Source organism: Triticum dicoccoides, chromosome 4A (genome assembly GCF_002162155.2).
Source record: "Triticum dicoccoides isolate Atlit2015 ecotype Zavitan chromosome 4A, WEW_v2.0, whole genome shotgun sequence".
In the NCBI taxonomy this organism is placed as follows: Eukaryota; Viridiplantae; Streptophyta; class Magnoliopsida; order Poales; family Poaceae; genus Triticum; species Triticum dicoccoides.
In genome coordinates, this window is record NC_041386.1 from 630,734,687 (window position 1) to 630,749,660 (window position 14,974).

The following is a 14,974-nucleotide window of genomic DNA, read 5'->3' on the forward strand; positions in this document are numbered from 1 at the left end:
CCAGAAAGATAGGCATTCTGTTGTAAGTAAGCTAAGATAAAAAAGTGTTTACTTTAAATAATTATTTACAACAAGCATTGTGTAGGAAAATGTCATGCAGGCTGTAACTTGAACTTTAAGAACTCCTTAGATAGTTTTTTAGTCTCCTTATACAAAGCAAGCTGAAGTTTGAAACCTATTTCTCCTAAGCAGACACTGAAAAATTTCAGATAAGTAGACACTAAAAATTGCAGCCATGTCAAAGTGTCATTTCATTTGGGAGCAGTAACGAAAACTGTATGTGCTGTCATAGGTGCTGTGCTATCAAAAAATGTACGTGCAATCTCAATAACAATTATGCTTATGTGAAAACTGTATGTGCAATCTCCAAATGTATCATCATATGTAGGTGTTGTATTGTGTGATTCTTCATGATGAGAACTTCAGCTTTTTCAACTTGCTGGACTATATGTTCATTGGTACTACTTGTGACGCTGCTGCTGTACTACTTGGGAATTTTGTCAACTTGTGATGCTGCTGCTGTACCCCGAGAGGCCCTTGAGTTTGCCAGAATGTCGATTAACTTCCATTCCGGCAAATTCGGGTACTCAATATGTCCTATTTTCAGCAAAGGTCATGCTGAAATTTTCCGTGAATTTTAGCATGACTTTGCTAAAAATAGGACATATGGGGTACTTGCGACTAATGCATGGGCCAGGGTATCTTAGTACTTAGTTAAGTAGTATCAACTGCCCCGCCATTCTTGCTGCATTAAACCATAGGTGGCAATAGAGCCAAGTGATTAGGCCCAACTTAGAATTCTCGTTAGCATCGATAAACCCTAGATGATAAACCCAACATAGGTGGCAATAGAGCCAAGTGATTAGTGCCAAGTGATTAGGCCCAACCTAGGGTGCCTCGGCATCGATAAACCCTAAATGACAAAAACTTAACTTCGCTTCTATAGGGTACCTCGGTGTCGATGAGAACCTAAATGATGTACGCTTAGGCTTTTAGGGTGCCTCGGCGTCGACAAAACCTAAATGATGAAAGCTTAGGCTTTTAGGGTGCCTCGACGTCGACAAACCCTAAATGATAAAACCTTCGTTTTTAGGGTGCCTCGGTGTCGATAATAACCTAAATGATGAAAGCTTAGGCTTTTAGGGTGCCTCAGCATCGACAAAATCTAAATGATAAAAGCTTAGCTTTTAGGGTGCCTCGATGTCGACAAACCCTAAATGATGTAGTTTTGAATTATGAACATAGGATATGTCGTCATCATCATCGAACGACAAAAGTCTCCCCGCGGAGTGCGACTGGTGCCACGACGATCGAGGTCTGTGCGACATGCCTCACCTGGACGATGATCGGCACTTCAGCATTAAGCTCGAGGAGACCTTCGAAGTTGAAACGGTACACAACGACGACAAGTGTTATTTTCATAATTAAGCATGACTTCAACTATTTCAACGTGTAATTTTCATCTTTTACAATTCGAGTATAGCTTATCCCATGCCATGCAAGACGCTATGTTTTGGAGAGGATAGATTTTGAAGACCATGAAATTTCTGAAACAAAGAAAATTCACCTAAGGACTCATCACGATGTGGACTTTGAAGTAAATCTATATAATTCTGAGAGCGTAACCCATTTTGGTTGCAAAAATTGGGAAGCATTTTGCAAGATGTATGGTTTTGATGAGGGTATGCTTATCACCATGGATCTTGGTAATCCTGACATCAACCAAGACAATATGGACATTTCGGTCCTTGTTGATACGCCTCCAGTTCTACCGCTATGTGAGTTTCTCAAACATAGTTATTAGCTAATTTATATTGTTTATTTCAAAATAGTTGGCAGCTTATTTCCATTGACAGCTTATTTTTATTGTTCAAAGAATGTGCGGGAGATGGTAGACAAAACCCACTACACCGATGGCTCCGAATTAACAACTTACAAGGAGAAAAATCATCTGGTCGGATTTTGTACTGACATTGAGAATTACATTATCCACAAGCAAACTCCTCAACATTATGGTAAATACGTGCCACTAGTGCATGTGTTCAACTACGGTAACTACCATGGAGATACCCTGGTAAGATTTTTACTATTACGACATTCGTGCATCTTTTGCATACTTCTAAAACTAGTACATCATTGCTAACTATGAAGTTATTACTATGTTTTTCAACAGATAATCCCAGAGAATTGTGTGCCTCATATGATGTATCAGAAAGGTAGTGTTAATGTTTTGAACATACAGCCAAGTCGTCCTACGAATCTCAACTGTCCATACGAGATTTCTAAAAGAAGTGGAGACATGAAAATCAACGGATGGAAAAAATGTATGGACAGTCGTAAGGAGCTTCTTGGAAGCAAAAGGAAGCGAAGCGCAAGAATTGGAGATAGGATGTTCTCCATTCTCCATAATGGAGAGTCCGGGTCTATATTGTTTTATGCTATTTTAGCTTAAATAGGGTATTTAGGTCCTGCCTAATACTGATGATCATGTGCTAAGAACAATTAAGTAGGGTTGGTTCGATGACTATCAAGATGATGATCGTATGACTTGTTATGAATAACGAGTAGAAGTTGTATGATGATGATTAGTAGGACTTGTTAGGATTAGTATTACTTTCGACAAACTCGATACTCGCGGTCTCGAGACTTGTAATGTTTTATCTTTGTTCTGTCTTTTGAATTCGGAGACTAATATGATGAATTGTATTCGGAGACTAATCTTCTATTGTATTTGATGAATCTGCTGTTGCTGTGTGCTACTGTCGATATTCTGTCAAATAATATATTTTGTAACATGTGCAAAAATCAGAAAAGTAAAAAAAACTAATATTCATACTAATGGCGCATCACTACAGAGTGCGCCATTAGTATGCCAAGTATACTAATGGCGCATCCATCCGCAGTGCACCACTAGTGTGCCAAAGCACATGGTTAAATATGGCCCCTGGGAGGCATACTAATGGCGCATGGTGTTATATACTAATGGCGCACTGGGTGGTGCGCCATTAGTATACCAGATATTAATGGCGCACCAGTGGTGCGCCATTAGTAAAAAAATACTAGTGGCGTGATACTAATGGCGCACCAGTGATGCGCCATTAGTAGGCAAAACTGGTGCGCCATTAGTAGGCCTTTTCCTAGTAGTGGGGAAATCATCACCATTGTCATCACCATCGATCCTCTCATCGTGAGGGGGTCAATCTCCATCAACATGTTCACCAGCACCACCTCATCTCAAACCCTAGTTCATCTCTTGTATCCAATCTTTTTCTCAAAGCCTCAGATTGGTACCTGTGGGTTGCTAGCAGTGTTGATTACTCCTTATAGTTGATGCTAGTTGGTTTATTTGGTGGAAGATCATATGTTCAGATCCTTTATGCATATTAATACCCCTCTGATTATGAACATGAATATGATTTGTGAGTAGTTACGTTTGTTCCTGAGGATATGGGAGAAGTCTTGCTATAAGTAGTCATGTGAATTTGGTATTCGTTTGATATTTTGATGAATGTCGACTACATGACGTTACCTCCTGAGCAATGCGTTGGATTTCCTTGGAGAGGAAAGGGTGATGCAGCAGAGTAGAGTAAGTATTTCCCTCAGTTTTTGAGAACCAAGGTATCAATCCAGTAGGAGGCTACGCGCGAGTCCCTCGTACCTACACAAAACAAATAGCTCAACGCAACCAACGCGATTAGAGGTTGTCGAGCCCTTCACGGTCACTTACAAGAGTGAGATCTGATAGATAATATTTTTGGTATTTTTGGTATAAAGATGCAAAGTAAAATAAAAAGGCAAAGTAAAAAAGCAAAGCAATAATAAAGTGATGGAGATTGATATGATGAGAATAGACCCGGGGGCCATAGATTTCACTAGTGGCTTATCTCAAGAGCATAAGTATTTCTATGGTGAGTGAACAAATTACTGTTGAGCAATTGACAGAATTGAGCATAGTTATGAGAATATCTAGGTATGATCATGTATATAGGCATCACATCCGAGACAAGTAGACCGACTCCTGCGTGCTTCTACTACTATTACTCCACTCAACAACCGCTATCCAGCATGCATCTAGAGTATTAAGTTCAAGAAAACAGAGTAACGCCTTAAGCAAGATGACATGATGTAGAGGAATACACTCATGCAATATGATAGATACTCCATCTTGTTATCCTTGATGGCAACAATACAATACGTGCCTTGCTACCCCTACTGTCACTAGGAAAGGAAACCGCAAGATTGAACCCAAAGCTAAGCACTTCTCCCATTGCAAGAAAAACCAATCTAGTAGGCCAAACTAAACTAATAATTTGAAGAGACTTGCAAAGATAAGCAATCAAACATAAAAGAATTCAGAGAAGATTCAAATATTGCTCATAGATAATCTTGATCATAAACCCACAATTCATCGGTCTCAACAAACACACCGCAAAAAGAAGATTACATCGAATAGATCTCCACGAGAGAGGGGGAGAACATTGTATTGAGATCCAAAAAGAGAGAAGAAGCCATCTAGCTACTAACTATGGACCCAAAGGTCTGAGGTAAACTACTCACACTTCATCGGAGAGGCTATGGTGTTGATGTAGAAGCCCTTCGTGGTAGATTCCCCTTCCGACGGAGCTCCGGAACAGGCCCCAAGATGGGATCTCGCGGATACAGAAGGTTGCGGCGGTGGAATTAGGTTTTTGGCTCCGTATCTGATCGTTTGGGGGTGCGTAGGTATATATAGGAGGAAGGAGTACGTCGATGGAGCTTCAATGGGCCCACAAGGCAGGGGGCGCGCCCAAGGGGGGGGGGGCGCCCTCCACCCTCGTGACCGCCTCGTGGCTTTCTTGACGGAGGGTCCAAGTCTCCTGAATCATATCTGATGAGAAAATCACGTTCCCGAAGGTTTCATTCCGTTTGGACTCCGTTTGATATTTCGTTTCTTCGAAACACTGAAATAGGCAAAAAAATAGCAATTCTGGGCTGATCCTCCGGTTAATAGGTTAGTCCCAAAAGTAATATAAAAGTGTAAAATAAAGCCCAATATGGTCCAAAACAGTAGATAATATAGCATGGAGCAATCAAAAATTATAGATACGTTGGAGACGTATCAGGCATCCCCAAGCTTAATTCCTGCTTGTCCTCGAGTAGGTAAATGATAAAAAGAGATTTTTTGATGCCGAGTGCTACTTGGCATAATTTCAATGTAATTCTTCTTAATTGTGGTATGAATATTCAGATCTGAAAGATTCAAGACAAAAGATCATATTGACATAAAAATAATAATACTTCAAGCATACTAACAAAGAAATTATGTCTTCTCAAAATAACATGGCCAAAGAGAGTTAACCCCACAAAATCATATAGTCTGGCTATGCTCTATCTTCACCACACAAAGTATTTAAATCAGGCACAACCCCGATGACAAGCCAAGCAATTGTTTCATACTTTAACATTTTCAAAACTTTTTCAATCTTCACGCAATACATGAGCGTGAGCCATGGATATAGCACTATATGTGGAATAGAATGGTGGTTGTGGAGAAGACAAAAGGAGGGGAAGATAGTCTCACATCAACTAGGCGTATCAACGGGCTATGGAGACGCCCATCAATAGATATCAATGTGAGTGAGTAGGGATTGCCATGCAATGGATGCACTAGAGCTCTAAGTATATGAAAGCTCAATAAAATAAACTAAGTGGGTGTGCATCCAACTCGCTTGCTCATGAAGACCTAGGGCAATTTGAGGAAGCCCATCATTGGAATATACAAACCAAGTTCTTATAATGAAAAATTCCCACTAGTATATGAAAGTGACAAAATGAGAGACTCTCTATCATGAAGATTGAGGGAGTCCTGGATTAGGGGGTGTCCGGATAGACGGACTATAACCTTTGGCCGGACTCTTGGACTATGAAGATACAAGATTGAAGACTTCGTCCCGTGTCCGGATGGGACTTTCCTTGGCGTGGAAGGCAAGCTTGGCAATACGGATATTGTTGGGGAACGTAGTAATTTCAAATTTTTTCCTACGCACACGCAAGATCATGGTGATGCATAGCAACGAGAGGGGAGAGTGTTGTCTACGTACCCTCGTAGACCGGAAGCGGAAGCGTTAGCACAACGCGGTTGATGTAGTCGTATGTCTTCACGGCCCGACCGATCAAGCACCGAAACTACGGCACCTCCGAGTTCTAGCACACGTTCAACTCAATGACGATCCCCGGACTCCGATCCAGCAAAGTGTCGGGGATGAGTTCCGTCAGCACGACGGCGTGGTGACGATCTTGATGTTTTACCATCGCAGGGCTTCGCCTAAGCACCGCTACAATATTATCAAGGACTATGGTGGAGGGGGCACCGCACACGGCTAAGAGATCAATGATCAACTGTTGTGTCTCTGGGGTGCCCCCTGCCCCCGCATATAAAGGAGTGGAGGAGGGGGCCGGCCAAGGAGGGTGGCGCGCCCTAGGGGGGAATCCAACTCCCACAGGGAGTAGGACTCCCCTTTTTCCTATTAGGAATAGGAGAAGGAAGGAAGAGGAAGGAGGGATGAAGGAAAGGGGGCCGGCCCCCCTCCCAATTCGGATTGGGCTTGGGGGGGGGGGCGCCCCCTCCCTTGCTCCTTTCCCCTCCTTTCCACTAACGCCCAATAAGGCCCATATACCTCCCGGGGGGTTCCGATAACCTCCTGGTGATCTGGTATTGTCCCAATCTCACCCGGAACCTTTCCGGTGTCCAAATATAGTCGTCCAATATCACTACACCACAACACTTATTTGGGGGCAGTTAACTGCCGGGAGAAATAGCTTAACAGGGGCAAATAAACTGCCGGGACATTTCTTACTGCCGGCATAAGGACCTGAGGGCATAGAAACTGCCGGTAGAACTTGAGCAAGGAGGGCACACACACTGTCGGTAGATTTAAGGGCACACCATCTGCCAGGAGAACTAAATCACGGCTCACTTTCTGCCGGGGACTGTCCTGGCGGGAGGCCTAAATATTATTGGGCCTAAGGGTGCGCTAGGAGGGGAAAGCGTGCGAGATACAATTTTTTTGACCCAAACGAATTAGAGACGCGCGGGCCTTCCACCCAGGCCGCAGCCACCCCCGAATCGCCCTATCCACCCGTGCGGCCGTGCCCTCCACCAGGCAGCCGCCGCCCCCAAATCTCCCCATCCACCGTGCGGCCGTGCCCCGCCGCCAGCCATCCCGCCGCCGCCGGACGCCCTCGACCCGACCACTGCCAACCCCATCACCGCGGACCGCCCTCCACCCCGACTAGCTCCGCCGTCACCCCCAACTACCCCACAGCAGTGCCGCCGAGTAGCCTACTGATGCGGACCACCACTGTTGCCGAGCCACACCACCGGTGACCACCATCCTCCGTCGAACCTCTTCCCTCGCCACCACACTCTTCTTCACGAGCTTGCTCCCCCGAGCAGACCTCCTCCCTAAGGTGCGTGTCCACGGAGCAGAATCTCGCCATTTCGTCGCGTGGGATGTATACTTTGTTGCCCTCATTTTCTTTCTTATGCTTTTGCCCTAGATGATGGTCTTGATGCTACCACTTTTCTTAATGATCCTCGTGCAGTCTATCAAGCTAGTAGTTCTTCAGATGGGATTGGCGAGCGCAATAGTTTTGGAGTTTGTGGACTATTTTCTTATGAGAGAAGAACAAGTGGGGAAGTCGAACAGTGGTAGTTCTATTGATTGCTCTGGCGCAATATTTGTATTGTCTGTAGGGGAGGGTTCTGATTTATTTCTTCTGAACCCGAATGAGGCCGATAGCCCAAATAAATCTTTGCTCCAGTTATATTTAGCCTTCTGTTGCATCAGGGGCAAACAAGTGCTATTTTGTTCCTGCAGTTCAGCAACCAAAAGTGTGTGGTTCATGCATTGTGCAATTTACTTTGTCATGCTTTACTTCAGTGTTGATGCATCTTTTTACATCATCTTGTTTGTTTATTTGTAGAGCACTGCGTAAAAGCATAATGTTGAAGTAACTCGAGTTCTTAGGTCCCAAACGACTAGAGATGTTGAGGACAAATACATGGCAAAAGTACAAAGGCTACCACAAGCAAACCTGAGGAGGTAATACATGTTTCTCTTGGCTATTGCCATGTGGTACTATTTCTTTGTTGTTTAACATTCAATCGTTATCTTGATAAGTCTGGAAGGAACTTAAAGCCTCTCAATTATTGATTTATGATCTTTGTATAATACCTTATAAGATGCATTGATAACTTCATAAGAAGAACTAAGCTTATAAGATGCATTGTTTATACTGCATGCACCTTTTTTGTGATGTTAGACGATTTAAAATATTGAAGCAGGAAATATTGGCCATCGTAACCATGCTCTGTTAGGTCACTACTAATATTACCTTGTAGAATCAAATTGAAAGTGGGAAACTGCAGATTTGAATGGAAGTCCATCTAGATAGTGATGCTTTGCTTATTTCCTAAAAAAATTTATCAGTTGGTCTCATCTTGTTTATCTTATGCTCTGGGTTGTGTGATCTGTACTCTACATTTGTATTATGGAGATTGTTCCTCAGCTTGTTTCTCTTACAACCTACAACCATTCCTTTATGCATTCACATCAAAACCGATTTCTTGTAGGTTGTGCGCTTGCCTTATTGCGGGAAACAAAAATAGAGCTCTATCCTGTTATTTTCTCTATATTCTACAAGCACAGTATTTGATTGAGCCGGCATGTATTGTTGGTGACTTATTTGTATGCCTAACAAGTTGGGTGCAATGCCTATTTGGTAATAAATTCTTCATTGGTAGGTCTATGATCTTGCTCATGTGCTAGTCTGGGTTAGGTGAACTGTACTGTTGGTTGTGCACTTGCCTAGCTAGTTAGCTATGTAAATATGTAATTCTACACCCTCTTTTGTTTGTAGCGTGTATTTGAATGTGATTCCATTTAGCCGCTCACGGCTTATTTTAGTTCCTGAATTTAGTAGTACAAGCTATTTATTGATGTATGGTTTCAATGCTTGGTCGTGGTTACGCATGTACTACAAGAAGAATCTGTGATAGTATTGGTTTGTCATGATTGTCTGTTGAAAATATATGCTTTGTGATGACTTGATATTTCAGAGATGGCATGTCGGAAGTATAAATTGGTCCAATGTATATCCCTATCTCATTTATCTTTTAGTTAATTCTAGAGAAAGCTTTACGAAGTTAATTCACTACTACACGAAGTCTTGTGTATGGAAGGGAAATTGGATATTCTCCTCACTGCACTAATCAAAACATATTTGTAGATACTCTGCTTATTCTGGTTCATGCTGCTACTTAATTATAAGCGCTTCTTTTATGAGCTTCTATATTATGCAAATAATGTGATAATTTAGCATCCTACTTTCATGGCTTTGGATGTCACTTGAAAAACTACTAGTGGAAGTTTTTTCTTGTTCTTCCTTTAGCTAGATGTCAAAGTATAAGGATCAAGCTCATGTAGAAGATATCTCTTTTTTGTGTGCGAAAAGCTCATGTACAAGATGTCAGTATAACTAAGTAACAAGATCCTTTTCTTTGCTTAATAACAATAGCAGTTTTGCAAACACTGTTCTCTATTTATAATCTGTTATTTTCGGTTGTCCAGTGTCCCATCTGATGTTTATGGATTGCTTATGGTAAGGAACCAGAGCTTGGAACCACATGCTGATTTGCTGTTATTGTTTAAAAGATGAACCAGAGCAAGGACACTTATATTGTGTTGATTGCTTAAAAAACTTTGCTTCTCTGTATGCAGTTGGAAGTGGACAAGTCCATGGCAAAAGTAGGAATGCGTCCACAAGCAAGCTGAGGTGAGGTAATATTCATGTTTCTCTTGGCTTTGAGGTCTAAGTGGGTTATTCTTTTTCTTGTTGGATGTCTATTTTTCCATCTACTGCTCTACGTTCTCCAGAGATGATGCTTTTTACTATTTGCAATCACGTTTCACACTCTCACCACTATAGCAAATCAATTAGAATAGAATCCTGCTGGTTGTGGTTGTCGATATAGTTTCTTATTCTTGCATGCCAGCTAGATATTGAATTAGAGTGTTAGACGACATAATCATATTTCATAGAATGGTAGGTGATATGTAGGAAAGTGAACCGATATGTAGGGTACCCTAGACTCTGTTTACAACATCCTTGAGATTGATTCTGTCTGATAGAATTCAGCAAAGCAGATTTGCTATTTGTTAGCTATGACCTCTGAGTCTGAAAGCATAGGCTCAAATATGGTAGTTTCAATCATAATGAATGGATCATAGATCGCCACAGGCAACCCAGGTTGAAAACTTAATAAGGGCACTAAGAAGTAGAACATCCTGAAGTGGCGTGCAGAGATATTTTAGCTGCATATTCCCTGTTGTTTTTTATGGAGTAGCCGTTGTCAGTGGGGTGTTGAGAAGTGAAAACACGAATATCTTTAGTTGGTTAAGTTAATGTCATCGTGTTGTCATCATGTCTTAAAGGGAACATGGATGTAGAATGTATGTATGTGCCTACTTGGTTCCAGTATGCAGTGCACACTGCCGAAAAAGTTCGATTGTAATATTAAGTGTAAATATCAAGGAACCACAACTGTTTGGGCATAGGTTCTAGAAAACACAATTTTTGGGGGCGCAGACCTCGAGCTAGCTATCCTGGCGCAGGGGTTGCGCCACTGCTTCATCTCGTCCTCGACAGAACTACTCCACTCAGGCAACTAAAAACCCATAAGGCACATACTTGGTGTTTCTTCTCCTTCAAGACCCTCTACTTTGAGCATGTTGCTCAGTCCAAGGCAAGTTCTTTGTCCAATTTTCTGTGTACAAATCCTGTCTAATATTTTGAACAATTACCCTGTGTTATGTGCATGTGGGGGAGAGGATATGAATGGATCTGAAGAGCAGCAAGATTACAATGGCGAGTGGAGAGACTGATGCTGTGTTGCTTGCTGATGCTACTCCTTTTCCCGTCTTCTGCTTTGGTGACCCTCCTCTACACGCTATGCTGATTGTGGTGGTGCTGCCGAGCTGCCCCTCCTCTTCTCATAAGATTCGTTCTTGTTCTTTTTCTGATAGATAGAAGTACTAGATTGTGCCTTTATTAGTTGCATATTTATATTTAGCAAGTGATCATTTAGCATGCAGATGCACTTTGGACTAACCTCAAATTTCACTTTGCTTTTTTCAGCTCAGCATTATAAATAAGGCATTGAACACATCTCCTGAAGGTTTGACAAGATCTTGAAGGTGTTGGAGGTTTGGCAAGATCTGCAAGGCGTCCATACTTAATTTTTTTCTGCTAATTTTGGTGGTTATTTTAGCGCATAAGCCGATGTATGCTCATTTTCGCTGTGTAGCACATCTAGAAACATGTATTTTTTTTCCTTTTGTGGCACAACATCCTTGATGTATTTAGAAACAAGTATTTGGTCGCTTATCAAATGAAGCTTAAGGTTTTGGATGTGGCTTATATGTAACTTTGATTGAGAAGTCTGTATGAGCTGTGAGATCTAGCATGATTTGTCCAAACATATTGAATGTATATAAAAGTAGGGACAAGCTGCGTAGAAAATTTTGTTAGTGAAATCAATGTGATGGCATGTTTTATTGCCAGTGACTGCAGTTCCCATGCCATGATCAATCTGGCGGGAGAAATAGAACTGCCGGCAAATAAAATAGACAGGGCAGAGAAACTCCCAGGAATAGTTTATCTGCCGGGACAAGTAATCCTCGGCAGCCGTTCTTGTGGCAGTTCTATCTTCCGGGAGAAACTCCCTCCTGGCAGTATATCTGTCGCCTTAAGTGCATTCTCCCGGCAGATTACATGCTGTTGCATCTGTGTTGTGGTGTAGTGTATATCGATCTTTATGTCTTGACCATTTCGAGACTCCTCGTCAAGTCCGTGATCATATCCAGGACTCCGAACAACCTTCGGTACATCAAAATATATAAACTCATAATGAAACTATCATCATAACGTTAAGCGTGCGGACCCTACGGGTTTGAGAACAATGTAGACATGACCGAGACATGTCTCCGGTCAATAATCAATAGCGGAACCTGGATGCTCATATTGGCTCCTACATATTCTACGAAGATCTTTATCGGTCAGACCGCATAACAACATACGTTTGTTCCCTTTGTCATCGGTATGTTACTTGCCCGAGATTCGATCATCGGTATCTCAATACCTAGTTCAATCTCGTTACCGGCAAGTCTCTTTACTCATTCTATAATACATTATCTTGCAACTAACTTATTAGTTGCATTGCTTGCAAGGCTTAAGTGATGTGCATTACCGAGAGGGCCCAGAGATACCTCTCCGACAATCGGAGTGACAAATCCTAATCTCGAAATACGCCAACCCAACATGTACCTTTGGAGACACCTGTAGAGCACCTTTATAATCACCCAGTTACGTTGTGACGTTTGGTAGCACACAAAGTGTTCCTCCGGTAAACGGGAGTTGCATAATCTCATAGTCATAGGAACATGTATAAGTCATGAAGAAAGCAATAGCAACATACTAAACGATCGGGTGCTAAGATAATGCAATGGGTCATGTCAATCACATCATTCTCCTAATAATGTGACCCCGTTAATCAAATGACAACTCATGTCTATGGTTAGGAAACATAACCATCTTCGATTAACGAGCTAGTCAAGTAGAGGCATACTAGTGACACTTTGTTTGTCTATGTATTCACACAAGTACTATGTTTCCGGTTAATACAATTCTAGCATGAATAATAAACATTTATCATGATATAAGGAAATAAATAATAACTTTATTATTGCCTCTAGGGCATATTTCCTTCAGTCTCCAACTTGCACTAGAGTCAATAATCTAGATTACACAGTAATGATTCTAACACCCATGGAGCCTTGGTGCTGATCATGTTTTGCTTGTGGAAGAGGCTTAGTCAATGGGTCTCCTACATTCAGATCTGTATGTATCTTGCAAATCTCTATGTCTCCCACCTGGACTAGATCCCAGATGGAATTGAAGCGTCTCTTGATGTGCTTGGTTCTCTTGTGAAATCTGGATTCCTTTGCCAAGGCAATTGCACCAATATTGTCACAAAAGATTTTCATTGGACCCGATGCACTAGGTATGACAACTAGATCGGATATGAACTCCTTCATCCAGACTCCTTCGTTTGCTGCTTCCAAAGCAGCTATGTACTCCGTTTCACATGTAGATCCCGCCACGACGCTTTGTTTAGAACTGCACCAACTGACAGCTCCACCATTTAATGTAAATACGTATCCGGTTTGCGATTTAGAATCGTCCGGATCAGTGTCAAAGCTTGCATCAACGTAACCATTTACGATGAGCTCTTTGTCACCTCCATATATGAGAAACATATCCTTAGTCCTTTTCACGTATTTCAGGATGTTCTTGACCGTTGTCCAGTGATCCACTCCTGGATTACTTTGGTACCTCCTTGCTAGACTAATAGCAAGGCACACATCAGGTCTGGTACACAGCATTGCATACATGATAGAGCCTATGGCTGAAGCATAGGGAACATCTTTCATTTTCTCTCTATCTTCTGCAGTGGTCGGGCATTGAGTCTTACTCAACTTCACACCTTGTAACACAGGCAAGAATCCTTTCTTTGCTTGATCCATTTTGAACTTCTTCAAAACTTTGTCAAGGTATGTGCTTTGTGAAAGTCCAATTAAGCGTCTTGATCTATCTCTATAGATCTTAATGCCCAATATGTAAGAAGCTTCACCGAGGTTTTTCATTGAAAAACTCTTATTCAAGTATCCCTTTATGCTATCCAAAAATTCTATATCATTTCCGATTAGCAAGATGTCATCCACATATAATATCAGAAATGCTATAGAGCTCCCACTCACTTTCTTGTAAATACAGGCTTCTCCAAAAGTCTGTATAAAACCAAATGCTTTGATCACACTATCAAAGCGTTTATTCCAACTCCGAGATGCTTGCACCAGTCCATAAATGGATCGCTGGAGCTTGCACACTTTGTTAGCTCCCTTTGGATCGACAAAACCTTCCGGCTGCATCATATACAACTCTTCTTCCAGAAATCCATTCAGGAATGCAGTTTTGACATCCATCTGCCAAATTTCATAATCATAAAATGCGGCAATTGCTAACATGATTCGGACAGACTTAAGCATCGCTACGGGTGAGAAGGTCTCATCGTAGTCAATCCCTTGAATTTGTCGAAAACGTTTTGCGACTAGTCGAGCTTTGTTGACAGTAACATTACCGTCAGCGTCAGTCTTCTTCTTGAAAATCCATTTATTCTCAATTGCTTGCCGATCATTGGGCAAGTCAACCAAAGTCCACACTTTGTTCTCATACATGGATCCCATCTCAGATTTCATGGCTTCAAACCATTTTGCGGAATCTGGGCTCACCATTGCGTCTTCATAGTTCGTAGGTTCATCATGATCTAGTAGCATGACTTCCAGAACAGGATTACCGTACCACTCTGGTGCGGATCTTACTCTGGTTGATCTACGAGGTTCAATAGTAACTTGTTCTGAAGTTTCATGATCATCATCATTAGTTTCCTCACTAATTGGTGTAGGTGTCACAGAAACTGGTTTCTGTGATGTACAAGTTTCCAATAAGGAAGCAGGTATAGTTACCTCATCAAGTTCTACTTTCCTCCCACTCACTTCTTTCGAGAGAAACTCCTTCTCTAGAAAGGATCCATTCTTAGCAATAAATGTCTTGCCTTTGGATCAGTGATAGAAGGTGTACCCAACAGTTTCCTTCGGGTATCCTATGAAGACAAATTCCTGCGATTTGAGTTCGAGCTTATTAGGTTGAAGCTTTTTCACATAAGCATCGCAGCACCAAACTTTCAGAAACGACAACTTTGGTTTCTTGCCAAACCATAGTTCATAATGTTGGGGAACGTAGCAGAATTTTAAAATTTTCTACGCATCACTAAGATCAATCTATGGAGTCATCTAGCAACGAGGGAGAGGGGAAT

At 41.8% G+C, this 14,974-nt stretch overlaps 1 long non-coding RNA gene across 3 annotated transcripts; it reads left to right on the forward strand.

Moving 5' to 3' along the window:
* Positions 1 to 7,101: 7,101 nt before the first annotated feature.
* LOC119289466 lies at positions 7,102 to 11,414 on the forward strand. Of its 3 annotated transcripts, none has more exons than XR_005141516.1 (4): positions 7,102 to 7,449; positions 7,966 to 8,084; positions 9,762 to 11,007; positions 11,179 to 11,414. It is a non-coding gene; the product is annotated as an uncharacterized LOC119289466 (long non-coding RNA). The 3 variants fall into 3 exon arrangements; XR_005141515.1 differs by having other exon boundaries at positions 9,762 to 11,004; positions 11,179 to 11,413; XR_005141514.1 differs by having other exon boundaries at positions 9,762 to 11,414.
* Positions 11,415 to 14,974: the final 3,560 nt, after the last annotated feature.